The sequence below is a fragment of the Nematolebias whitei genome, chromosome 3 (assembly GCF_014905685.2).
Source record: "Nematolebias whitei isolate Nwh7 chromosome 3, NemWhi1, whole genome shotgun sequence".
In the NCBI taxonomy this organism is placed as follows: Eukaryota; Metazoa; Chordata; class Actinopteri; order Cyprinodontiformes; family Rivulidae; genus Nematolebias; species Nematolebias whitei.
In genome coordinates this window covers 57,381,904-57,409,324 of record NC_056500.1, presented here as the reverse complement: position 1 = coordinate 57,409,324, position 27,421 = coordinate 57,381,904, and the positions used below count along the sequence as shown (strand labels likewise).

The 27,421-nt window shown below is 42.4% G+C and overlaps 1 protein-coding gene across 1 annotated transcript in view; it reads right to left on the bottom strand.

Annotated features, from left to right (window-relative positions):
* Nucleotides 1–27,421, bottom strand: part of LOC119407567 (sec1 family domain-containing protein 2) — a 221,503-nt gene that overhangs the window by 193,239 nt on the left and 843 nt on the right. The window lies entirely within an intron of this gene.

Genomic DNA, 27,421 nt, shown 5'->3' with positions numbered 1-27,421 from the left:
TCCTCGGAGCAGAAGACGTGAGAGGCGTTCGCCAGAACCCCTTCGGAGCAGGAGTCATGAGAGGCATCCGCCAAGACCCCCTTGAAGCAGGAGATGTGAGGGGCATCCGCCAGGACCCCCTCGAAACAGGAGATGTGAGGAGCGTCCGCCAGGACCTCCTCGGAGCAGGATACATGAGGAGCGTCCACCAGGACCCCCTCGGAACAGGAGACGTGAGGGGCGTTCACCAGGAGCCCCTCGGAACAAAAGACGTGACGGGCGTCCACCAGGACCTCCTCGTAGCAGGAGACATGAGGGGCATCCACCAGGACCCCTTCGGAACAGGAGATGTGAGGAGCGTCCTCCAGGACCCCCTCAGAGCAGGAGATGTGAGGAGCATCTGCCAGGACCCCCTCGGAGCTGGAGACGTGAGGAGCGTCTGCCAGGACCTCCTTGGAACAGGAGACGTGAGGGGCGTCGATTAGGACCCCCTCGGAACAGGAGACGTGAGAGCTCGGATCTTCTGCGGCAGGATCTGGAACTGACGTGGAATGCGAGGACGTGGAGCTCGGATCTTCTGAGGCAGGATCAAAAGCTGACATGGAACACGAGGACGTGGAGCTCTGATCTTCTGCGGCAGGATCAGAAGCTGACGTGGAACGCGAGGACGTGGAGCTTGGATCTTCTGCGGCAGGATCAGAAGCTGACGTGGAGCACGAGGACGTGGAGCTCGGATCTTCTGATGGTTACGCTGGTGTAGGACCCTCTGAAGGCACAGCTGGCATAGAACCCACTGGAGGCGCAGAAGCGTCGGCAGACCTTGGACCTTCAGTAGATGTGGAAGCATCAGCAGACCTGGGACCCTCAGTAGAAGTTGAAGCGTCGGCACACCTGGGACCCTCAGTAGACGTGGAAGTGTCAGCAGACCTGGGACCCTCAGTAGACGTGGAAGTGTCGGCAGACCTGGGGCCCTCAATAGACGTGGAAGTGTCGGCAGACCTAGGGCCCTCAACAGACGTTGAGACGTCTACTGCTGAGACGAGTGTTGAAGCCTCTGAAGCTGCAGCTGAATTTTGGGCGGCTGAGTCTTGGGTGGCTGGGACTTGGGCGGCTGAGTCTTCAGCGGCTGAGTCTTCGGTGGCTGGGACTTCGGCGCCTGGGACGTCAGCGGCTGAGACTTCGGTGGTCGTGAAGATCTTGGCAGCAGTGAAGACCTCGGCAGGCTGGGACAGGCCAGGCATACCAGAATTTGTTTTGTAGTTATTATTGACTAAAAGTAGCTGCACAATGATTTTCTTGGTGGTGCATCACATCATTTATTGTTATCACAAACAAATGCAGATTTTGTCACACCAGGACTGAAACTTTGAGGATTACAATTTTGTTTTCTCAGCACAACAAACTTTTCTTCCCCCGGACAACTTAATGAATAAGCTAATCCTTGCTTGAACCTGGAAAAAAACAGACAGGATTTGTCTTTATAATAAATATATTAGTATCCTATAATATTTGGAACATTCAGCCTTGACCACTACTTTCCGACTCTTCCAGCTGATCAATGCATGCATTTTTAAAGAAAGAAAACACACACTGGCAATGACTAAGAAGACAAGTTGTTCCTAAAATATAACAAGAAAACAGAAGAAAATGATAAGAACATGAATAACGGTCTGATTAAATAGTTGCTGTAAACTAAAAGATTTACCCTGATGCATGCTCAGATTTAAAGATTTACAGTGGCCCATGGAGCTTCATGCAGAGCAAGTGGAAACACATGCAAAAAAACATAAAATAAAATAAATTCAGCAATCATCTTCAGCTATCTGACAGCACAAACATGGAACAGAAAAAGCCACAAATACCAAAACACAACATAACCATTTGTTTTGGGTATTTGGGTGTGCTTTCTGTGTTGTCGCAGGATGATATTTTTCCCAAATTAATAAAAATGTTTCAATGTCAGAAGTTGTGTACTATATACTTTATTATCATTAAGCCTTCCTCAAACCCAAAAATGAAAAGTAGCACATTATATTTACTTGCATTATGTAAATAGGTATGAATTTTGTGTACTTTTTAATTTAAGTAAATACTGCAATCTATACTTTCTTGTTTACTTATGTATGTTTTATTTAATGTATTTTACTTAGTTACATTTCAAATTCCTTTCGTTATTGTTTAAAAATTTGTGGTCGTAAATATGTGAATTACAATTTAGAAGGAGAAAACAATGCACACCATGAGCCTGCAGAGACGGTTCCTTAATAGACAGCTGGTGTATTATCCAGCTAAAAGTGATGATGAGCTGTGAAGGAGGAGATTCCCTATTAAATAAACCATAGTAATTGTGTACAGACTTGGTTCACTGGCCGGAGTGGAGTGAAACTCAGCAGACGTGCGCTTGTCGGCTCGTCACCTACTGGCGGGCAGTTAAACTTCCACCTGCAGTCCTCCTCCTAAACTGTACGTATGTGTCACTACAGAAAAATAATACTGCTACTAGTGTGGGCGATATGGCTCAAATTTAATATTGTGATATTTCAGAGCATTCAAACGATAACGATAAATTTTGCGATATAAAAACAGAAATCATAGTTATTTATTTGAAAAAAATTAACTTAACATGTGGCTTTGTAGTATTATATAAAATTTAAAAAAAACAAGGGGTAATTTTACGGAAATTATTTAGTAAAGTATTCAGTCTCCAACTATAAAAATAAAAAATAAAAATGATCCTTATGTTATTTAGATTGAAAAAGTCTGCACAAAATATAGATAAACAAAATCCACCACAAAAACTAAAGTGCAGGTGAAGTTTCCCAAAATAAATGAATATAATGCAGCTTAAGATCTGTTGAGCATAAAGGTAACATACAAGAAAATATATGTCGTCTTTAAATGAGCTATAACTTCCAGAACTTGTAACAAGGTGATCGGCTGACCCTGAAGCTTGTGGTGTTTCAGCTTCCTCTGTTTCTGCAGGAATGATTTGTTTCTCTGATCTGTCTCTGGTCACCTGACTCTGTTCTTGGTCCATGAACTGTGGATCTCAAGAGACAGTTGAGCTGTGCATGTTTGTACCGACAGTTTAGAGCGGGAGGAGGCGTAGCCCGCACCGGCAGCCCAGAGCAGGGTGGGGAGAGAGAAAAAAAGACGAGTGGCAGCTTAGAGCGGGGGGAAGGGAGAGACAGTTGAGTTGTCTGTACCTGCAGTTTAGAGCTGGATGGAAACACATCTGAGATGCGCGTTGTTTGTTTTTAGCTTTTTAGCTAGCTAGTATTGCACGCACCTAATTAGCGTTACACCAGTACTGACAGGTGGAGGGGGAGTGCGCAATTTGTTGTGGTGGTTCAGCGCACTTGGTTCTGTTAATGGGGTGAGGCCCCACTGACGTATTACGTCATGAAATTAGCATATCATGATATAATTTTTTTACCCGGGCAAGCTTTTTTTTACCGGTATTATTGTGAACGATATGATATGGTCCAGCCCTAACTGCTACATCATTGGAAATGCAGCAGAAGAAGAGTTTTCAAGAAATAAAGTTTGTAAAGAACATTACTACATGGTTTCAACCTATTTAGGCACATAGGAGAATAAATTCACTGAGCTGATATTGTAGCCAAAGTAATACTGTTGCTGTTTGGGATACCAAAATACTGTATGTGTTATAATATCCTGACTCATGCTCGATAATCTCTGAATGATTAAGTCATTTGGATGGAAGACAAAACATTTAAACAAAACGAAACTGTCCAGAGGACCTGACAACATTGCTGGATTTTCTACCTGTATTATTGAGCATGAATCAGGATGTGTTGAATCACTTTGACCATGACTGCCTTAAATGAGTCGGCGAGGGAGAGGGCGGACTCCAGAAACCACCTGAGCACCATCACACTGGCTGACCCACTAGATGCTATTTATAAAACTAAGTTTGTTGTGGCTCCTCAGACTGATGAAGTCTTTTGGATTAAAAATGAAACGTTTCAGCAAAAAGAAACCTTCCAGAGGACCTGACTTAACTTAGTTATATTGTATAATGGTGTTATTGTCCAACCTTGCATCTGTCCCACATGTAGCTGCTGTTTTACATGTTGAACAGTAGAAGACCATGGATCTGCCTCCCTGTCAGACTGTGTGAAAAAGCATTAGCCCTCATCTCTTTCATCATTCATCCTCTTTAACCCACCGTCTCCTCATGCATCTTCCTGTCTGTTATCTGGATCTGTTTCCTCTTTTGCTCCATGTGTCAAAAATTGGTTTGGCTTGAGGGCTCAAGGGCTATAATTTGGAGAAGACTTGGAAGCCAGTGAGAGAAACAAACACACAGTCCACGTACTCCACCCTGTCACTGCCACTAAGCCAAATGGTGGTCACTGCGGCTGGATTTCGTTTGCCTGGCACACGACACCCTGCTTACTTATCTCACTTTGACTAAGAAGTGCAGGTCCTTTAGTATGTTGAAAAAAATAATCTGAAAAAGTGAAAATTTAACGTTAAGATGCAACACTTCAAAAACAAAAGTGTTCAAAAACACCAGGTGGACTCAGGGACACTTCAGCATGCGACTGCCAGTGGAATCGAACCCCCAACCTTTACATTGGAGAATGACTGCTCTAACTACTCATCCACAGCCATCCCAACTAGCCAGTATAAATAAAGGTTGAAAGAAAAGACAGCACATTGCATTCACTGCTAGTTGACCAAGAAACTGTTTTTATGAAGCTGGAACATTCCTGTTGTGTTTTGACCATTTGTAATGTGTACACAATAAGAGTGATTGTTTTATTAAGTGGTTGTGACCCAATCCTCATGTTTTAGACCCATTTGCAGGCAGGTGAGCGAGGCAGGAGTTTAAATAAAAAAATAATAATAAAAAAAAAAAATATATATATATATATATATATATATATATATATATATATATATACATTTAAAAAAGGCTGTCGAGGCAGCAAAACTTACTCTAGCACAGAGGTGAGAATAAACTGAACAAAAACTAAATGACTGGAGAACAGATACGAATCAGAATACAGGTACAGACAGATCATCGGAACGGAGGACTGAGTCGTCTGCGTAAAACAGAACAATGACCGGATGGAGAGTGGAGGAGAGAAGAGCTTTAAAGAAGACAGAGGGAGAGTGAGTGATGAGAGCACCTGGGCAGGTGGCTGATGAGGGACAGGTGTGAATGATAAAGACTGAGGAGTGAGTGGAGAGTGACAGAAAACACAGTCAGAAACACAGGAACAGAATCACAAGGAGCAGAATAAAAAGTATAAAAAGCAGAAAAAGGACAACGAACAAATATAAGGAAAACAGACAGGGACAGACCCTGTCAGGTCATTTTTGGAAACATCTGGCATCAGTGTGATATTGTGCATTGTTGTGAAAATTGGGCCTAAAGAGGTGACAGCAAAGAGAAAACAAACAAACCAACATCCATCCATCATCTTTACCCACTTCTTCCTTTTTGGGTCACTGGTGCCCATATGTAGCAGTCACTGTGCGAGAGGCAGGGGACACCTGGACAGTCCATCACAGGGACACATAGAGACAAATGAGACAAACAACCATCCACCCTCTGTCACTCTCACCTAGGGACAATTTAAAAGTTACCAATCAGCCTAACATGCATGTTTTTGGTCTGTGGGAGGAAACCCTCGCATGCACGGAGAGAACATGCAAACTCCACCCAGAAAGGCCCCCGGCTGGGATTCAAACCAGTGACCTTCTTGCTGAGAGGCAACTGATTAGTCTCTTTAGAATGATTTGTTCAATTATCTTTTGTAGAGATCTAGTAGAGTGCTGTATGAACGGGTAAATGAGGCACAGATTGTTGTGTAAAGCGCTTTGAGTGTCTTGAAATAAGCTAGGAAGGTGCTATATAAGTACAGTCCATTTACCATTTAGCTCTACCAACTGAGTCATCGTGCAGCCCAAGGGGAAAACTATCTTGAGGTAAACAGATTGTTTTTAGAAAAATGCAGAATGAAACAACCACTAATCTGGTTTATTCAAAGCAAAGGAACTGCTGTTCTGTTTCATTTTTTCAGCACAGCCACTCCTAAATGGCTCCTAGATCACTTTTCATTTCACCAGCCTCAACAGCATCACTGCAGAACATGCTCCTGGAGACACTTACTGCACTTAAGCCAGAGCTTGGTCTGACCCGTGGGGACTACATACACATGTCATGCTGCGGTAACAACTCATGTACTCATCGGTCAAAAAGTCAACGTGCCGACTGATGTTGCGGCTATCAACACAAGATGGCTTCTAGTAGCTTTTTTAATGAAAGGGTAAAGTAGACCCACTGATCCCAGTGTCTGTCCCACACATGGAGAGAAAGGTGTTGAATACATTAAACCAGCAACAACAACAACAACAAAAAAGAGTGCAACTTTACAGTAATGTTTAGCAAACCCTAAATATTTCATTATAAGGTGTCAACAAAAGTGCATAATTTAATTTGATATAAGCACATTTTTATTAAAGAAGATTGGAAGTTGAGTAAAAGACACTTAGAAGGTTTAGGTAAACAGGAACATGAGGGGGCACTGTTGCACCACACCAAGTCTAGGCTCTTGCCTTCATGAAGTCAACCACATCTGTCTGTGTTTCCCTCCAAAACTCTTTGAAACAGCTTCAGTAGACAGAAAAGAAAGTGCCGTTGAAATGTTGGATATTTTTAAACACTATTAACTTTATTCCATTAACATGGCTGTGGCTGAGAATTTTGCAGGGTTGATCTGAGCTTTCAGCAGTGATTCATCAAATGTTGCTCTGGAGATTAGACGGTGATGTTAAGTCTGAATGTGGGGCGGCACGGTGGCACAGTTGGTAGAACTGCTGCCGCTCAGTGAGAAGGTCGCCGGTTCAAATCCCAGCTGGGTGCCTTTCTGGGTGGAGTTTGCATGTTCTCTCCGTGCATGTGTGGGTTTTCTCAGAGTACTCCGGTTTCCTCCCACAGACCATCCTTTTACACGAGAACAGTGAGTTTCTGGCTCATCTACTAAAAAAGCTGTAATTCACACGTATAATAAAGGAATAAAGTGAAAAATGTAAACGCAAAACAAGAATAGGAATTGTTTAAAAAAAAAAAAAAAGAAACAAAAAGGACAATTTGTTACTATTATTGTGCATAATATCAAAATATAAAGGACTGTATTATAATGCAGACACACACTGAATAATAAAAACATCATTTTATCATTCATATAGACCACCTAAACACTCAGTCATCACAGTGTCAAAGTGTTAAAGAAAATAGAGTTTCGTCAGTTTTGAAATATTGTTATTTTGCACTTAAATGTTCATGGCAATGTTCAACGAGAAAATTCCAGCTGCATAATTTCCAAATGTGCCACTGTAAATGTTTATAACGGTTCTTTCATTATTTTAGTGCCGCTGTGGATGAGTGGTTAGAGCAGTTGCCCTCCAATGGGAGAGTTAGGCGTTCAATTCCACCAGCAGTCACATGTTGAAGTGTCCCTGAGCAAGACACTGAACCTCTCATTGCCTCCGATGTGTGTCCCATCAGAGTATGAACGTGAGCTAAAGCTCTGATTAGCACTGATTAGTGCAGATCTAGTAGAGTGCTGTATGAATGGGTAAATGAGGTCACAGATATGATAGAAAGGTGCTATATTTACTATTTTAAAGTTTTTATCATATTTAAAACTTAAATGTGTTCTCTCTGAACAGTTTGCTGTTTCAATTCAGCAAATAAAAGCAGAGATTCATGGAGAAAACGTTGTTTCTGTGAGTAATCCAAGACCTGAGACAAGGTGGCATTCTGTGCATGACCCCCCCCCCCCCACACACACACACACACGTTTCCCTCACTATAAGCTGTAGGCAACAAGCCACACACAAAAAACTTAGTCTGCCTAGAAACAAAATGTGTGTAACAGAAGACGTGTTGTAGCTGTGTTTATGGAAACGTCACAGGAACAGCATGAGACAGCAAAGAGCAGCAGCGATCCATGTGCAGACTAACACCCATCACTTCTTCACTTCCATTTCTCAGTACACAGTGAGTAACAGGGTTTAAGCAAGATCTCGTTTTTGGCAACTCATTTAAGAACTGACCGACATTTCATGAAAACGTACAAAGACTGATGTGTATCAAGATGGGGAAGAAAAAAGTTCAAAGTTTGGGTGCACGGCTGTTTTCCCTTCGCATGTGTGTCTATGAAGACAATACAGAGCCAGTGTGCTGACACTGGCTCCAAAGACTGAAACAAAACAATACAAACATCATCATCCAGGGTTTTTACTGCACAAACATTCCCACCACTTCAAGCCCACAAGCTCAGCAAAAACACTGTGAAGAACAGAGATTTGAGACAAGCTGAAACCACTGAAACAAGCTAACACTTCACTTTTCTTTTTTCTTGGACACTATTCACCATTCTCTCATTTCTAGTCTTCCTTTACCATGATTTCTTAATCCATTTTCCTTTAGACATCTGGTCATGCCAAATCCCACACTCTTATCGGCCTTGTTCATGAAAACCCAAGACAAATATAACTTTGAGGAGTTAAGACTTGCATATTTGACCCAATCATAACTCCCAGAACTCACCAGCAGAATCAAATAAAAGTAGCACAAACATATCTTGTTTGAGTAAGAAATGTGATAAAGATTTGAGTGCTGAATGGACTGCCTTACCAAAGTTATGTTGGAATAAGTTCCCTTTCTGTAGCTTTCCCATCTATTTCAACACCTCCATTTCCTCAAAACTGGAAAGAGTGAAGCATAAAGGTCCTTCACTCCCTTCAGTTGCCAACATTTTTGGGTCACTAACAAGTGAATCAAACTTTCTTCTCAGTATTTAAAGACTACAGTTTCATGATTGTTCATTTCATTTAAACTGTGTGGATACATTCTTAATAACTACAATTAATCAGCAGAAGTCAAATGTATCAGTAAATTTTTATACCAGAAAGTTGTTTAATATTCAAAAACTGTTTTTTTTTTCTTAGGTATTGACTCTGTGGCTTCATAAAGTCTCACATTCTTATTTCCTAATCTGACAATGTGCCATAGAATATATAAGGAAGACTGACTGATCTTTCTGATAAGTAAATGATAAATGGACTGAACTTACAGTATATGGCACCTTTCTATCTAGTCAAGACACTCAAAGCTCTTTACAACACAATCTGTGTCCTCATTTACCCATTCACACAGCACTCTACTAGATTTCTACAAAGAATAATCAGTGATTTATCACATACATACATCGAAGGGACACACGTCTGAAGCAATGAGGGGTTCAGTATCTTGCCCAGGGACACTTCAACATGTGACTGCGGGTGGACTCGAACTCCCAACTCTCCCATTGGAGGACGACTGCTCTAACCACTCAGCCACAGCCACCCCCAAGTCTGGTGATAAATTAGTTGCCCCCATAAACCAGTGCTCCCTGTTTTTCTTTAACAGATGATGAAGCCATCACTGATGCCATGTCTGTCAGTTTGTCTTCTCTTTGACGCAGCACAGAGGCTCACCATTAAACAAGAACTAAACACATCATGCTAACAAAGAGATGACACTTCTCCAAACACACTAAGACTAAGAAATATACCATAACTATAATTTGTGTGAGGATCTAAAGCTGTGTTTTAACTACAATGACCTTTATAGAAAACACAGTCTTTCTCAGGGTCCTGCCCTTTCCTCCTTTGGCAGCTGTGGTTGAGTGGTTAGAGCAGTCGTCCTTCAATAGGAGAGTTGGGAGTTCGATTCCACGAGCAGTCACATCTTGAAGTGTGCCTGGGCAAGACACTGAACCCCTCTAGCCTCTGATGTGTCCCATTGGTGTATGAATGTGACCTAAAGCACCGATTAGTCTTTCTAGAGATCTGGTAGAGTAGTATGAATGGGTAAACGAGTGCTCAGATTGTAGTTTAAAGTGCTTTGAGTATCTTGATTACATAGAAAGACACTTTATAAATACAGTCCATTTACCATTTTTGTCTGTGGAAAACAGGTAAAACTCAGTTATGGAGGAAATATTTCAGTTCTGAAAACTGCTCTACTGCTCTGGTAGAGAGATACTTTTCAAAATTACATATACCCTTTGAGGTGAGACAGGCCCTGTCTACATTGCTTTGGATATTTATCAAATAAAATTTTTCAACTGAATTTACTCATTATCACATTGTAAGCTAAATGTTTCAATAGCCTCAATTATATTGTCCATACTTTCATTGACTTTAAAGGTGGAGGCGAAAAAGTCCTGAAGAAAAGAAAAAAAAGTGCATTGCTGTTTAGCATGAAAAATGTCTCACAACTTGAATACAAACAAAAGATCATGTTGATAAACGTGATTTATTGCAAAGTTGCTGCATTAGAAAACAGTAGCTATGCAAACTCACAAGGGATGAAAAAGGCAACAAACCTAGCACCTTTAGTTTGTGTCTGTGCCCCCTCAGGAACATTTTGTGATTTTTAGCAACTAAATTAAGCATTCTGGTACATGCCAAGAAGAAAATGAGGGGAAAACATGACATTATTCAGGTAAAAAGATATTTAAGAACATATTCTAATTAGGATAAGAAAGATGGCTTAGATGCTTAGTGTATTCTTAGTTTAGTGTATTTCTTAGTTCATGTCTTGGATCTTATAACTGTTTTTCTTAACCATTTGTATTTTTGTTGGATGTAACTGGGACCCTGTGTACATAGTTTCATTCAACCTCATGTACCACATGTGATGTGAATGACAATAAAGAACCTTGAATCCTTGAAAACATGCATGTTAGGCTGATTAGTAACTCTAAACTGTCCCTAGGTGAGACAGAGGGAGTGATGTCTCGTTTGTCTCTGTCCCTGTGATGGACTGGAGACCTGTCCAGGGTGTACCCCACCTCCAACACTGTAACTGCTGGATATGGGCACCCCAGCTACCTGAAAATGAAGAAGCGGTTAAAGATGATGGATGGATCCATCCATCCATCCATTATCTTTACCCGCTTATTCCATTTTGGGTCACGGGGGTCGCTGGTGCCCATGTCCAACAATCACTGTGCGAGGGGCAGGGTACACCCTAGATGGGTCGCAAGTCCATCACAGGGCCACATAGAGACAAACGAAACAAACAACCATTCACTCTCTCACTCACACCTAGGGACAATTTAGAGTTACCAATCGGAGCACCCGGAGAAAACCCACGCATGCACGGAGAGAACATGCAAACTCCACCCAGAAAGGCCCCTGGACCGGGGTTTGAACCAGGGACCTGCTCGCTGAGAGGCAGCAGCTCTACCAGTTGCGCCACCGTGCTGCCCATGATGGATGTTATTTTGATTTCTTTTACAAAGGCTTTAAGCCAAAGTTATCAAAAACAGATAAAACAGAGTATGGGCAGAGTCACCGCATTACAAATTGCAGTCATGCAAACTTGCAAAATAAAAATTTGATTCTGCAGTTTCACCTCCCAACTGTTTATATTTTAGTCAGGATGTGGAGAAGTGGTTGGTGCAGTGTGAACGAGGACAACTGAGCTGGTGATTCCCACATCCAGATGTGCCACACGTTTTTAACACGTTATCTGAGTCAGGCTTTCTCTCCAATCAACTACTAATGACCACAATAAACAACTCACAGTTTGACAAAAGCTTTAGACTATTGTTATTTTTACACAAGCATGACCACCCAAACAGAACACTCATTTATAAAATCATACGTGGTAAAATTTATTATACCTCACAAGCGCAGAGGAGGCAGCATGTGAAAGGCCATAAAATGTGTCGCCATCAAACGCCCCTTAGGCAGATGTCTCCTCTGTAATGTAGAAACATGGCACTCACAACTCAGATGCATCACAACTGCTAACATTTAAAAAAATGTGGCAGTATCTTAAATGTCTTAGAACCAAAGAAGAAAACACCAACAGTGGGGTGGGCATAAGGCAGGCATATGAGCAACCATTCTCCCCATAATCCTCCAACACCGACACCCTCATCTCATAATTAGCAGTTTGGCATCTGTGCTCCTATAGGTTACGTTTATTCCTTTCCTCATTTGCATGAAAGCAACAGTTGGAAAAACATGTGTTCAAGTACAACAACCTCAGAACAATTGAAGAAGATAAGCAGATCATGCAAGTTCACCCCAGATGAATACAGGAGTGGGAAAAAAACACATTTGATGGGATTTTTTTTTCACGTTTTCAAATCAAGTTCTCCTTTGGATCAGAGTTGTAAGGAGGGCAGGAATAATTTCAGTTTGGCTTCAGCCACCATGTAAAGGAAGAGACTGTGGAAACTTTTCAACAGAGCTTTGTGGATTTTCCACAACACAATACTTTTCAAGTGCCCACATGTTTAATTATTCTAGTCAATGTATTTATGTCAAGCATGGCTCACTGAAATACATATTTTTAACTGCATCTAGGCGATGTTTCAATCCGTCGTAACTTGAACTAAACACTTCCAGGACATTGGCAAATGTTCTGAAGCATTTCTACCAAATCCATTTACAAATATTTCATCGATGTGTTCATGCTTGCATTGGCTGCTCTGGTTTCGGTCTCTTACAAGATGTTTTGGCATGTGGCTGTAGTCTTTCTTGCTGCTGCAACAGATACTACTCCTGCCCCACATAAAGGCTCAAAAGATATAACGAAACACATTTGTACCAACACAAGACCAATAATATTAATATTGAAAGGTAAAAGGATAAGATGAGGGGAAAAAACAGTCTCTTGGGAATGATGGAAAACTACTAGGGGGAAAAAAGAACATTAAACCCACAGAAAACTACTAATATTGTGAAATGAGAGGAAAAGAGAGGGTATTTAACTACCTCCAGACCCCAGCAGAGAGCCTGGGGGCCATTTCTCTATTCTCCACAAGCTGATGTCAATCATACAAGAGGAGGAGCATGGTGGGCCCCCTTTCAAAAAATTAAAATAAAATAATAATAATATTAATAATAATAATAAATCCAGATAGCTGAGTTTCATTTTTAACTCATACAAGATTATGGTGGAAACAGATAAAGATAACCTTCCCAAGCTAACACATGCACAAAAATAAAAGAGATTTTAGGTATATTTTTTTACGATCATGTTGCAGAAGACAAGTTGCAAAATGATATATCGTTAATGTTGTCAAACCCTAAACAATATAACTAAAAATATAATTTCTAAATATAAATATATCGTATATACTAAATATACTAAACTGTATAATATCTCTAAGCAATAAAATATTTAAGTCTGTAAGTCTGAAGTTGGTAAAACCCAGTTTCTACCCAGTTAACCCAGTTATTCAGCAATTTAATCAAGTACAGCCTTCTTTCAAAACCAGCAATTCAGTTAGATCATGTTTCAAAACATATTTTAGTTTTACATATGAACATGGCTTATGCATTGAACACATTAGTCTCATATCGCCATCAGATGGCAATAAAGACTGACCCAGCTGTAAACACACATCAGAAACGGATGGTGTGCTTAATCAGATCCTACACTCAACCCACTTGGATCCAGCCTGTTGACCAATGTGGTTGCATGTGAAGTAAAGCCCCAGGGAAGTGTGGGTAATTAATGACAGAGCAAGGTTGGAAAAGTTTGTCCCTCATTGACCTGATTTGACCCTTGCCGCTTAGTTGCCACAGTGATTGGTTGGACTCAAACCCTCAGGGTGACTGGATGATTCCCTGGAGTGACAAGGTAGTCTGCAGGGTGGGCATAATTGGACAGAGTTGTGGGGTGATGAGGAGAAAGGGTGTGGACTGGGGGGTTTCAAATGGGTACAATTACACACAATAGTAAAAAGAGGTCCTTGTTCCAGCTTTACTTCATGACCTGAGGGTGGATCCCTTCGGCTTCTTTCAACTTGGTTTATTCATTCCTATTTATGGGAAAGATGTTTTTATAATCCCCGACAATAAGGCATTACCACCAACCTAATGTGACACCAAATGAGTAGATTATAGTGGTGTAATTGTGCATGCACCATCGCAATACAGGCGTTTGTCACTAGTGCACTGGTATACATTGAAGGCAATTACATTGGGCAAAAGTGATAACTGTGTTGCACCTTGAAGTAGGTGCACATTACACTTTACTGCAATTTCCTAAGTTTCCTGACAGAAAACGAAGTAGAGGAACAATTGAAAGCTGTTTACATCCATGAATGATTGGTTAAGAACTGAGTTTAAAAAGAAATATTGGCAACAACATATTCAAATACACATTTGTCTATTTATTTAATAGCCCTAATATTAACAGTTTAATTTCCTACACTCCAGTCACATGCTGAGAAAACAGATATGAGTGTTTGACATTTTATTTTAGAGCCCTGGCCGATATATCTGTAAGCCTGATATTTTTGGGTGATATAGGTGCTTGGGGACCTATCATATCTGTGATAATGGTCCGAAGTGCCAATATAAACACTTCTAAATTTCATCCCTAAAATGCTGAATTGTACAAAGTATCCAGCAGAGGGTGCATGAAGACTACTTTCAAGTCATGGTTGTTCGTGTTGAGTTGCACTTTGACGTTCAGCACAGATGAAGCAGGAAGCAATAGTGTGTAGCATATTTTGCTGAAAAGAGCATGCTAAGTTTATTTTAACTGAAAAACAAATCAACAATAACAAATTATCTTCAATCATCCAATCCGCTTGTAGGGGTGCAGAAAAAAATAAGATTTTTTAAAGAATCTAGATTCTTAGACCTGGCGATTCTGAATTGATTCTAAAGGCCCAAAAATCTATTTTAAAATGTGTTTGTTTATTTATTTTGTTCCCTCTCCTACTCCCAAGCGTAATGCATATTCCATTACATGTCTGCTTGGCTGCCATAGAATTTTGGCCATGTAGGCCACCATACAGCAAACTAGTTAGCCAGCTCCCTTTATCTGAATGGAGTCTGCTAGCATGCAGGAGGGAGACAGCGCAATTCAACTTGCTTCTTCGTCTTTAAAAATCATTTCATATCCTACAATGTTGCAGGGGATGACAGAGTTTAACAAGAGCATGGTTGTTTGCAAGAAGTGTAAAATAAAATTGCGGTACAGTATTTTGGAAATACGACAAAATGTGTGGAAGATGAAAGCGAAGTAGCCGACCATCGAACTCTGCAACAAACTTCCAGGCTTCCTCAAAAGCTGTGAAGATTTCCCTCTCCATCTCCTGCTATAACACAAAAGGATTTACGAGCAAACAGCTCAGTGGAAGGTGACGGGTTTAGGCTTACGCTGGTTCCAATGTACGTTATTCCCTCACGTAGCTTTTTTTTTTTTTTTTGCAATGGAGCAGCACCACAACTTCACCATGAAACAACGAATGGGAGAAGCTCTGATGCAGCTGCAGCTCAAAGGCAACTGTTTTTTCTAACATTATACTAAAACTTATAGACAAGTTATACAACAAATTTAATGTAATTTGTCTTTTTAACAGGTTGAAAAGGCTAGATGAGACTCATCGCCTGGAGCCAGTTCTAAATGATACAATTTAGATGGTTTATAAATTATTACAGTTCAGAAGAGTTTTTAATGCAGGTTTGCACAGGTTTTGAAATTTAGTTAAAAATTTACTAAATATGAATCAATATGGTTAAGACTGTGAAGTCTGTATATTTCATCCATCCATTATCTTTTACCCGCTTCTTCCATTTTGGGTCACGGGGGTCGCCGGAGCCCATATCCAGCAATCAATTTGCGGGGGGTGGGGTACACCCTGGACGGGTTGCAAGTCCATCACAGCGACATATAGAGACAAATGAGACAAACAACCATTCACTCTCTCACTCACACCTAGAGACAATTTAGAGTTACCAATCAGTCTAACATACATATTTTTGGTCTGTGGGAGGAAACTGGAGTACCTGGAGAAAACCCACGCATGCACGGAGAGAACATGCAAACTCCACCCAGAAAGTCAGAGTCAGAGAGTCAGAGATTCTTTATTGTCATTTGCACCTCGTGTGGTACATGTGGTGGAATGAAATTATGTAAACAGGGTCCCAGTTACATCCAAGAATAAAATGTAAAAGAAAACCAATGATAACATCCAAGATATTAACTAAGAAAAACATCAACTAAATATACACTAAGCACTAATAGCATAAAAACATCGTCGAACATCAGAACAAACCTGAACATGAGTCTGTGTAAGCAGATGAGCACGCATGAACACACCAACATTGAAACAGATCAGCAGCAACATGAAGTGATTTTTCACAGTGATTATCCTGGTTAGAGATTCATGAGTCTAACAGCTTCAGGGTAGAAGATGTTCCTCAGTCTAGTGGTTCTACACTTAATGCTCCTCAACCTCCTGCCTGAGGGGAGCGGGGCAAAAAGTGTGTGTGCTGGGTGAGTGGGGTCCTTCATGATGCAGGTGGCCCTCTTCCTGCATCTAAAGGTGTAGATGTTTGTGATGGTGGGGAGACTGACTCCAACATCTTCTGTGCAGCCTTCACCACTCTCTGCAAGGCTTTTCTTTCTGCAGCTGTGCAGCCTCCATGCCACACGTTGATGCTGGAGCACAGGATGCTCTCCACTGCACACCTGTAGAAGGAGGTGAGGACTGAGCTTCCCAGACCAGCTCGACTCAGCCGTCTGAGGAAGTAAAGTCTCTGATGAGCTTTCTTGATCAGGCTGGTGGTGTTGTTGTTCCAGCTGAGGTTGTCATTCATGTGTACACCCAAGTACTTGTAGCTGGAGACCATTTCCACCGCAGATCTTCTTATGTTCAGGGGGGTGTAGGTGTTTTTGTTCCTTCTGAAGTCCACAATCTTCTCCTTTGTCTTCTTCACATTGATGTGAAGGTTGTTCTCTTTGCACCAGCTCTCCAGGTGTTCCACCTCCTGCCTGTAGCTGGACTCATCATTGTTTTTAATGCATCCCACCACCGCTGTATCATCTGCAAACTTTACAATGTGACAGCCTGGATGGGTAGGTGCACAGTCATACGTGAGCAGAGTAAACAGGAGAAAGGCCCCTGGACCAAGGTTTGAACCAAGGAACTGCTCGCTGAGAGGCAGCAGCTCTACCAGTTGTGCCACCGTGCTGCCTGTATATTTCATATTAGGTTAAATTTTGAAAATATAACAAATGTTAGAGCAATATGGTTAAAAAAATCTGTGAAGTCTGTATTTCTGTATTTTTTGAGCTAAAGATTAATGTACTATGGTAGGCTGAAGTATGTTTACTTTTGTATTTATATATTTTGAATTATTTGTCTGTGATGGACTGGAGACCTGCCCAGGTGTCCCCCACCTCTCACACAGTTTACCACTTTGCCCATGTCAGTACTTCTGTTCAGAACAAAGCCCGCTGCATGTAAATGCTCGTCATGAATGTATTGAGCCCATGCAAACGATACATTTAAATTATTTAATCTGAAAACATTTCAATCCGGTCAAAGAATTTTGTGCATGTAAACATAGCTATTGATTTATATTTTGTATCAAGTCTTGGTCAAACTAACTGAAGCAAACATTTATGTTTTTTTGTTTTGTTTTTGCAGTTTTATGTAAGAAAAAAATTCTCAAAAGACAGTTACTATCTGGAGTTTTATTTTGACACATGGCCTGTGGGACACTGTTTACATATCACATTGTATGAACAAAATTAGACTGTCTTCTTTATTTTGTAATCAAGTTGCAGGTAACAAATCTAGTCTTGCTGTACATGACCTGCCACTTTAAACGCCACTCATAAGCAACGGCGGTTTGTTTTTCTTTTTCTGCTTTTGCGAGAGTTAGTGTCTGTTAAAAAAAAAAAAACTTCTATGAAATTTGATTTAGGCATACCATTACACCCCTAGTAATTGAGCGCAAAATTTTAGCTACAGCCTAACGAGACTCAAATTTCAAAAACAGTCAACCAAGCAGATAGAAATTGATCTATCAAGTGTCTCCTTTGATGGCTAAAAACATAAAGAGGAACTTATCATTTGTGAAAGTAATCAATCACTTCAGCCTGCTGAAAAAAAAATCTTAATTTGGCCGAAGTCAAACAGTTTCCAGAGAGGACAACTAACGGTCCTGGAATGGTCTTCTGTCTCCATTTTAGATCAGACATAAGACACAAAGACAAATGTCCTGTGGGCTGTGACCTTCTGTGGCCTGTGCTCAACAGGTAGTGACAAATGACCTGATAGTTAATCTGTCCTGAGGTGGAGTCTTTTAGTGGGGAACACAAAGCCTGTTTGTGACAACATGTTTCAGAGTAAGCACATTAAAGGAGGCACATGCATGAATGCTTGCATGGACACACACACACACACACACACACACACACACACACACGCACGCACGCACACACACACCTGGATACTGGATATAGTTTGAAATGCAGAATATCATGGGAAGAATACCAACTGAGAAGTGATCATTGAGATATGAAGTGAGGAATGGCTTGAATGTCAGTCAGAGAACTAGAGAGGTCAAAGTGGTTTATTGGTTAGCTTCACCTGTGACAGTGGGTCATTGACTTCTGCCAAAACTGCCATTACACTTAATGGTCAGCTTCCCCTGTCAAGAATTTAGTTGTTAATGCTGAGTAATTAGTCATATCTTATCTGTAGGGTCTTGCTGGGGTACAGTCAAATGAAGTCTAATGCCAAGTGGCAGGGCCAGATTAAAAACTCGGTTCGGTTCGGTTAATTTTCAGTATTAAAAAGGCCAAAATAAAGACTTACAAAATGTTTATTTTGGAAAATATGGCAAGTAAACAAGTTCAGTCATTACAGACTTCTTAGCTGGAAGTGATCTGGTGGATGAAGAAGACTCAGCAGTTATCATCCTCAGACTGCAAACAACACAGAGATAAAAAGAATGAATGAATAAGATTATAATTTTAAATTAAAAAAGTTAATTAGATCACAATAATCACATCGATGTGGCAGGGCTTTAAATCTGGGGTAAGGCTTGTTGACAATATCAGTTTTAACTTTTTCATAAAGTGCTGCTACAACTATTTGCCTGAAGTGTTGACATGATGGATGTCGAAGGCAGTGGAGCTCAAGAACTTTATGCTTAAAGCCGGCGCATCAACAACATTTGGACGTAGATCCATAGCTTGTGTTATTGCTTTGGAATGGTCTGAATTACCTGATAAAGGTTGTTTAAATTCTGTTGTTATCGGTCTTTGAACCAAACTATGTTCATGTTCAGATGATGTCATTAAAAATGCATTAACAAGTTACACGTGTTGCCTGCGGCAGATCCAATCTCCGTGAAACAACGTCAACACACAGCTTTGAATTTGCACTTGTCTTTTAACAAGAAAGCCATAATGTTCCCAAACAGGAGACTGCAATGAGATGGCTTGCTTGTTGCCTGCTAGGCTGCTATTGCTACGCATGCTACAAGATAATAGCGCCGTGTTAAAATGCGTAGGAACTTTAGTTCTGCGGAGTCAATGCTCCAGCAGGGAGGAGAGCTCATCTGCTGCCTTAAGTAGTGGAGGATCCTCATCAACAGGATGGCCTGCAGGTGTGGATGATTTGGGTCTAGGCTGCAGGATCCTCATCAACAGGATGGCCTGCAGGTGTGGATGATTAGGGTCCGGGCTGCAGAAGTGCTGTACTCTCACAGTACCCCCCTCTCAAGAGTCGCCTCTCTGCAACCTGAGAAGTTTCTCAGGGTGTGCCTGAAAGAAGCTGGTTATGAGGCTGGGGTCAAGGATGAAGGAGCATGGGATCCAGGAACGTTCTTCCGGACCATAACCCTCCCAGTCCACGAGGTACTGAAATCCATGGCCCGAACGTCTCACATCCAAAATACGTCGCAACGTGAATGCTGGGTGATTGTTGATCAGTCGGATGGGAGGCGGAAGGTCACCCGTGGGGCACAAAGGACTCTCTGAAACTGGTTTTACCCGAGATACATGAAACGTAGGGTGGACTCTCATCGAAGAAGGTAACTGAAGTCTAATTGCTGAAGGGTTGACGATCTTCACAATGGGGAAAGGGCCGATGAAACGGGGTGCCAACTTCATCCAAACATCCAAAGTCCTTTAGGTGGATGTCCCTGGTGGTCAGCCAGACCCGTTGCCCCACTTGATAGGATGGCGCAGAGGAACCATGTCGGTCGACGAACCTCTTATTCTGGGCTGCCGTATGTTGAAGGACTGCCCTGGCTTGTCGCCAGACCCTCCGACAACGCCGGAAATGGTGTAGGACAGAAGGCATGGCTATGTCTGTCTCTTTGCTGGGGAATAAAGGTGGCGCGTAACCTAGGGAGGCCTCAGATGGAGACATACCTTTTGCAGATGTCGTGTGAGAGTTGTGGGAATATTCGACCCATACCAGGTGTTTGCTCCAAGAAGACGGGTTATGTTCAGTAATGCACCTTAGGGTGGTCTCCAGCTCCTGGTTGCAGCATTTTGCTTGTCCATTTGACTGTGGGTGATAACCAGAAGTTAAACTTGAAGAAGCTCCCAAAGCCTTACAAAAATTACGCCAAACCTGAGAAACAAATTGTGGTCCTCGGTCTGAGACCACATTCGAGGGGATGCCATGGATCCTAAAGACATTCTGAACCAAATGTTGGGCCGTCTCAAGGGCCGAGGGAAGCTTGGGCAGAGGCACGAAATGGGCCGCCTTCGAAAACCTGTCAATAATGGTAAGGATCACCGTGTTACCCTCGGAGGGAGGTAGTCTAGTAACAAAGTCAACAGTGATGTGTGACCAGGGGCGGCTGGGGGTAGGCAATGGTTGTAGAAGCCCAGCAGCAGGTTGGTTCACAGGGTTGTTCCTGGCACAGGTGGTACATGCTGCAATAAACTCTTTTATGTCCTGGGTCAGTGGCAGCACGGTGGCGCAACTGGTAGAGCTGCTGCCTCTCAGCGAGCAGGTCCTTGGTTCAAACCCCGGTCCAGGGGCCTTTCTGGGTGGAGTTTGCATGTTCTCTCCGTGCATGCGTGGGTTTTCTCCGGGTGCTCCGGTTTCCTCCCACAGACCAAAAACATGCATGTTAGGCTGATTGGTAACTCTAAATTGTCCCTAGGTGTGAATGAGAGAGTGAATGGTTGTTTGTCTCGTTTGTCTCTATGTGGCCCTGTGATGGACTTGCGACCCGTCCAGGGTGTACCCCGCCCCTCGCACAGTGATTGCTGGACATGGGCACCAGCGACCCCCGTGACCCAAAATGGAATAAGCGGGTAAAGATAATGGATGGATGGATGGATGGATGGATGGATGTCCTGGGTCATGGATGGCCACCAAAAGTGCCTCTTAGCTAATGAAGACATACGGGAAACCCCAGGGTGACATGAAAGTTTGTTGATGTGAAACCAAGTTAAAACATTAGACCTGACTGTTGAAGGCACATAAATGGTCCCAGCAGGTCCAGTGCCTGGGTCAGGTTCCGTCCCTTGGGCCTCATGTATCTCCTTCTCAATGGACCAGGTAATGACCCTGACAACACAGGAAGGATGAATAACGCTCCCCTCGATCTCGGGAACATCTGGAGGAGAGAACTGACGGGACAGGGCGTCTGGTTTAACATTCTTCGATCCGGGTATGAAAGTTAGAATGTAATTAAAACGAGCAAAAAATAAAGACCATTGTGCTTGTCTGGGATTAAGCCGCTTAGCATCTCTAAGGTAAGTCAAGTTTTTATGATCTGTCCATATAAGAAATGGTGTCTCTGTGCCCTCTAGCAAGTGTCTCCACTCCTCCAAGGCTAGTTTAACAGCCAAAAGTTCCCGGTTTCCAACATCATAGTTCTGTTCTGTCGGCGTCAACCGTCGGGAAAAAAAGGCACAAGAGTGCACTTTGTTGTCTGATGGAGACCTTTGAGACAATACTGCTCCTACCCCAGTGTCTGAAGCATCCACTTAAAGGATGAACTGTCTCTGGGGGTCCGGATGGCAGAGGATGGGTGTAGAAGGAAATAACTGCTTGAGCTTACCAAAAGCTGTGTCTGCCTCAGGTGTCCACTTGAAAGTTCTTAAAGTGGAAGTCAGCTGTGAGAGGGGAGCGGCAATCTGGCTATAATTCCTTATGAAACGTCTGTAAAAATTAGCAAAACCTAGGAAGCGTTACAGCTGCTTCCTAGTCTCGGGGACAGGCCACTCCACCACTGCCTTAGTCTTTTCCGGATCAGTTCTGTACTGGCCACCCTCAAAAATGAAGCCTAGGAAAGAGACAAAGGTCACATGAAATTCACACTTCTCCCACTTTACAAATAAATGGTTCTCATAAAGGCGTTGGAGAACAGTTCTCACTTGTTGGATGTGTTGTTTCATATCTAGGGAGTAAATGAGAATATTGTCCAGGTAGACAAACACAAAGTCATTAATGAAGTCTTGTAGGACGTCGTTTACAAGGGCTTGGAATACGGCAGGGGCATTAGTCAATCCGAAGGGCATAACCAAATACTCAGAATGTCCCAGGGGTGTTCTGAATGCCGTCTTCCACTCATCGCCCTCCCTTATTTGCACTAGGTGATATGCGTTACGCAAATCCAGCTTTGTAAATATGGAGGCCAACTGAAGCTGCTCATGAATAGAGTCAATAAGTGGCAGAGGATACTTATTTTTCACCGTTTTCAGGTTAAGACCACGATAATCTATACAAGGTCTAAGAGTCTTGTCTTTCTTAGCCACGAAAAAGAACCCTGCACCCACAGGAGAAGTAGAATGGTGAATAATCCCCGAGTCAAGTGATTCCTTTATATATTTTCGCATGGCCTCTTTCTCAGGGCCAGAAATATTATACAGTCTGCTTGAAGGTAAGGCTGCTCCAGGAATGAGATTGATCGAGCAATCGTATGGGCGGTGAGGAGGTAGAGTCAAAGCCTTTTGCTTACTGAAGACAGGCGCTAAATCTTGATACTCAGAGGGGATCTTGGAGATATCTAAATCCTCACAAGTTTAGTCTTTCCTTATATGAGAGGAAACTGCAGCACGTAGAAAATTCTTTAGACAAGCTGTACTCCACCCTTCAATCCGTTCGTGTTCCCAATTAATATTAGGATTATGTTGCCTTAGCCACGAGAATCCCCAAATTAATTGCGGGTTGGGGGAGTCAAACACAAAAAAATCACTGACCTCATGGTAGTTCCCAAAAATGATAATATGGACTCCTTCAATCTTGAGTCTGGGTGAGTGTGTGTCCAGTCAAACCTGCCACAGCCAGAGGGGGTTGAATCACCTGGGTAGGAATGGATAGGCGTTCGACCAGGTCTCTGCTGATCAGGTTTTGTTCAGATCCAGAATCCACCAAGGCTGAAATGGGCAAACAATTGGTATGAATCTGGATAATAGCGGGCAAAGTCAACCGAGATGAAAGAGAAAATAAAGTTTGCACCACTATCTCCTTCTCTACTGATGGGCTGATCCGTTTCCCTTAAACGGGCAGTGGGCAATGTAATGACCTTGTCTTCCACAGTAAATATAGCAGTTATTCTTAATTCGTCTCTGCCTTTCCTTAGGTGTGAGACGGGTTCGACCCACTTGCATAGGTTCTGGCTCTGTTTCCAACGTGGATGAGAAGTTTGGGTTGTCACCATGTGTAGAGTAACTCCTGGCAGCAAAAAGTCTCTGGGGGTTGTAATCCCTCCGTTCAGGCTTGTAGGCGGGCTGTACGTCACAGAAACTGCCGAACCCGGAAGTGGAGTGATGCTGGGAATTGTAGTTTCTTTCTCTCCGCCGTTCACGAAGACGACCATCAATGCGGATGGCAAGACGAATTAATTCATCAAAATCCTCGTGTTCATCATGGAAGGCCAAGTGATCCTTAATCTCTTCAGATAAAGAGCTTAGAAACGTACCTTGGAGAGCTTTCTTTTCCCAGCCGGTATGAGCTGCGATGATGCGGAACTCGAGGGCGTGCTCCGACACTGTCCACCTGCCTTGACGTAAAGAGAGGAGCCGCTTTACGGCTGCTGCTTCTTGCAACGGATGGTCAATTATGAGGATGAACTCTTCAAGAAAGGTATCAAAAGGAGTCAATATCGTGAGATGACGTATATGAATTAGCCCAACGGAGCGCATCCCCCTTCAGTTGGCTAATTAAATATATAATCTTGGCTTCGTCTGAAGCATATAGCTGGGGTGCCTTTTTGAAGGCTAGCCGACACTGCAGCATAAATCCCCCACAATGATCTGGGTCTCCATAGAAAAACTCAGAGGGTTTAATATTTACCTCAGGGACAGTACAGGTCCTTCTAAAAAAAATTAGCATATTGTGATAAAGGTAATTATTTTCCATAATGTAATGATAAAAATGAAACTTTCATATATTTCAGATTCATTGCACACCAACTGAAATATTTCAGGTCTTTAATTGTTTTAATACTGATGATTATGGCATACAGCTCATGAAAACCCAAAATGCCTGTCCCAAAAAATTAGCATATCATGAAAAGGTTCTCTAAACAAGCTATTAATCTAACCATCTGAATCAACGACGTAACTCTAAACACCTGCAAAAGATTCCTGAGGCTTTTAAAAACTCCCAGCCTTGTTCATTACTCAAAACCGCAATCACGGGTAAGACTGCCGACCTGACTGCTGTCCAGAAGGCCATCATTGACACCCTCAAGCAAGAGGGTAAGACACAGAAAGAAATTGCTGAACGAATAGGCTGTTCCCAGAGTGCTGTATCAAGGCACCTCAGTGGGAAGTCTGTGGGAAGGGAAAAGTGTGGCAGAAAACGCTGCACAACGAGAAGAGGTGACCGGATCCTGAGGAGGATTGTGGAGAAGGGCCAATTCCAGACCTTGAGGGACCTGCGGAAGCAGTGGACTGAGTCTGGAGTAGAAACATCCAGAGCCACCGTGCACAGGCGTGTGCAGGAAATGGGCTACAGGTGCCGCATTCCCCAGGTCAAGCCACTTTTGAACAAGAGACTGCGTCAGAAGCATCTCGCCTGGGACTGCTGCCGAGTGGTCGAAAGTTATGTTCTCTGATTACAGTAAATTTTGCATTTCCTTTGGAAATCAAGGTCCCAGAGTCTGGAGGAAGAGAGGAGACACAGAATTCACATCGCTTGAGGTCCAGTGTCAAATTTCCACAGTCACTGGGGTGTCATGTCATCTGCTTGTGTTGGTCCACTGTGTTTTATCAAGGGCAGGGTCAATGCAGCTAGCTATCAGGAGATTTTGGAGCACTTCATGCTTCCATCTGCTGAAAAGCTTTATGGAGATGAAGATTTCATTTTTCAGCACGACCTGGCACCTGCTCACAGTGCCAAAACCACTGGTAAATGGTTTACTGACCATGGTATTACTGTGCTCAATTGGCCTGCCAACTCTCCTGACCTGAACCCCATAGAGAACCTCTGGGATATTGTGAAGAGAAAGTTGAGAGACGCAAGACCCAACACTCTGGATGAGCTTAAGGCTGCTATCGAAGCATCCTGGGCCTCCATAACACCTCAGCAGTGCCACAGGCCGATTGCCTCCATGCCACGCCGCATTGAAGCAGTCATTCATGCAAAAGGATTCCCGACCAAGTATTGAGTGCATAACTGAACATGATTATTTGAAGGTTGGTGTTTTTTGTATTAAAAACACTTGTCTTTCATTGGTGGGATGAAATATGCAAATTTTTTGGGACAGGCATTTTGGGTTTTCATGAGCTGTATGCCATAATCATCAGTATTAAAACAATTAAAGACCTGAAATATTTCAGTTGGTGAGCAATGAATCTGAATTATATGAAAGTTTCATGTTTATCATTACATTATGGAAAATAATGACCGTTATCACAATATGCTAATTATTTGAGAAGGACCTGTATGTGGTACCAACTCTGTGGTGGTTCTGGTGACGTTAGTTTCAGGCTTTGCAGCTGCAACTGTAGGGAGCACAGAAGCGAGTTGTTGGGTTATAGAGTACAACATACCTCCAACCTCTTCCATGTTGGACTCAGCTGTCTGTTGTTGGGTCAGAATTTGTTGTAAAGTTGACTCAAGTTTGTCAATCCGTTTAGTCTGTGAAAGGAGAGACGCTTGCTCGCCCCCAGGTCTCATTCTGGGTGTTCTGATTTGGCTGAAGCATTTCTGTCAGAACTCCAGGAACCCAGATAGTATGAAAACCAGTGAGCGAGACAAGGCTCCACACGTAGAAAAGTTAACAGTGTTTATTTTCACAGATTGATATTAAATGTGCAATGATGATCCACTGGAGTCCTGAGGGGCAAGGATATAAATCAGAGAGGTTCCACTTAGAGGCTGAGGATTTTAAATATGTATTTCTTATCTTACAGGCTGAGAGGAGGTCCAGGTCTTGGATTCGATTCCACAAGGTTCCAGGAAGAGACACAGGTTTTGGCAGGCCAGTGGATGGAGGGCAATGAACACAAGGAGGTGCTGGGATCCAAGAAAGTCAGCACACGGAGGCACTTGAAGGCACAGGTGAGCATGAATCACTAGTCGATGCTCCAGCAGGGAGGAGAGCTCATCTGCAGCCTTAAGTAGTGGAGGATCCTCATCAATAGGACGGCCTGCAGGTGTGGATGATTGGGGTCCGGGCTGCAGAAGTGCTGTACTCTCACAAGTATTATAAGTCGGGAATGCTAAATCTCATTAACTGAGTACAAGAATTGTGTTTTTATTTCAGTTCTTACTTGTACTGAATTCATTTTACTTTAGCCGGACACCGAGATACCAAAGATTCACCATTCAAGACATAACGTGTATGTTGTTGGACCAAATGCATAATTTTCAAGGGAGAGCTGTGGTCAAAGCCACCCATCTGGTTTCTCTGGAGGCACTTAAAGCTGTCAGAGATGGACACAGCATGATTTCTTATTCAACAGCCAGGAAAAAGAGCCAAACTTGTGGAACCAGAGAGCTGCTGGTGGGCCAGCTTTTATCTTGTATTCTAGAGACGGCAAATGGAATGAAAGACATAAATTAGCACATTTATCAGCCACCACTTTTAATTACAAAATTTTCAAAGAAGCATCTTAACTGCAGCCATTTTAAATTGTTTTGACATCAAAAAGTCAAGGTTGTAGAGGTACATGTAATGAATAATTTCTGAAAGTTTCATTAAAACTTGTCCAATAGCTCATTGAATATTCGGATAACAGACACACACAGTTTTCTCCAACAGATAATGTCAAAGTTAAAGGTGAAGATGTTGCACAATGTGAAGCACTCAGAATACACGTTGGGAATGACTCAGTTACTACACGTCAAATTGGATATCAATTTCTGTAAAATTTACAGAGTTTTAACCATTTCCATGTTTTCAGTTCAGGTCATTGTACCATTATTGTCAGTGCACTAAAGAACAACACAGCTAAACGTAACTGGCAATATTCCAAGAGTCCATGCTTCAAGATTTCTAAGGCCACTTCGCTGTGGCAGCCATCTCGAAATGAAATGACTCAGAGAATTTTATTAAAACCTGTCAAGTGCTTCATGAGATATTTTGCGGAGAGTCAAAAAAAACCCACCTGCACGCACACACACACACACACACACACACACACACACACACACAC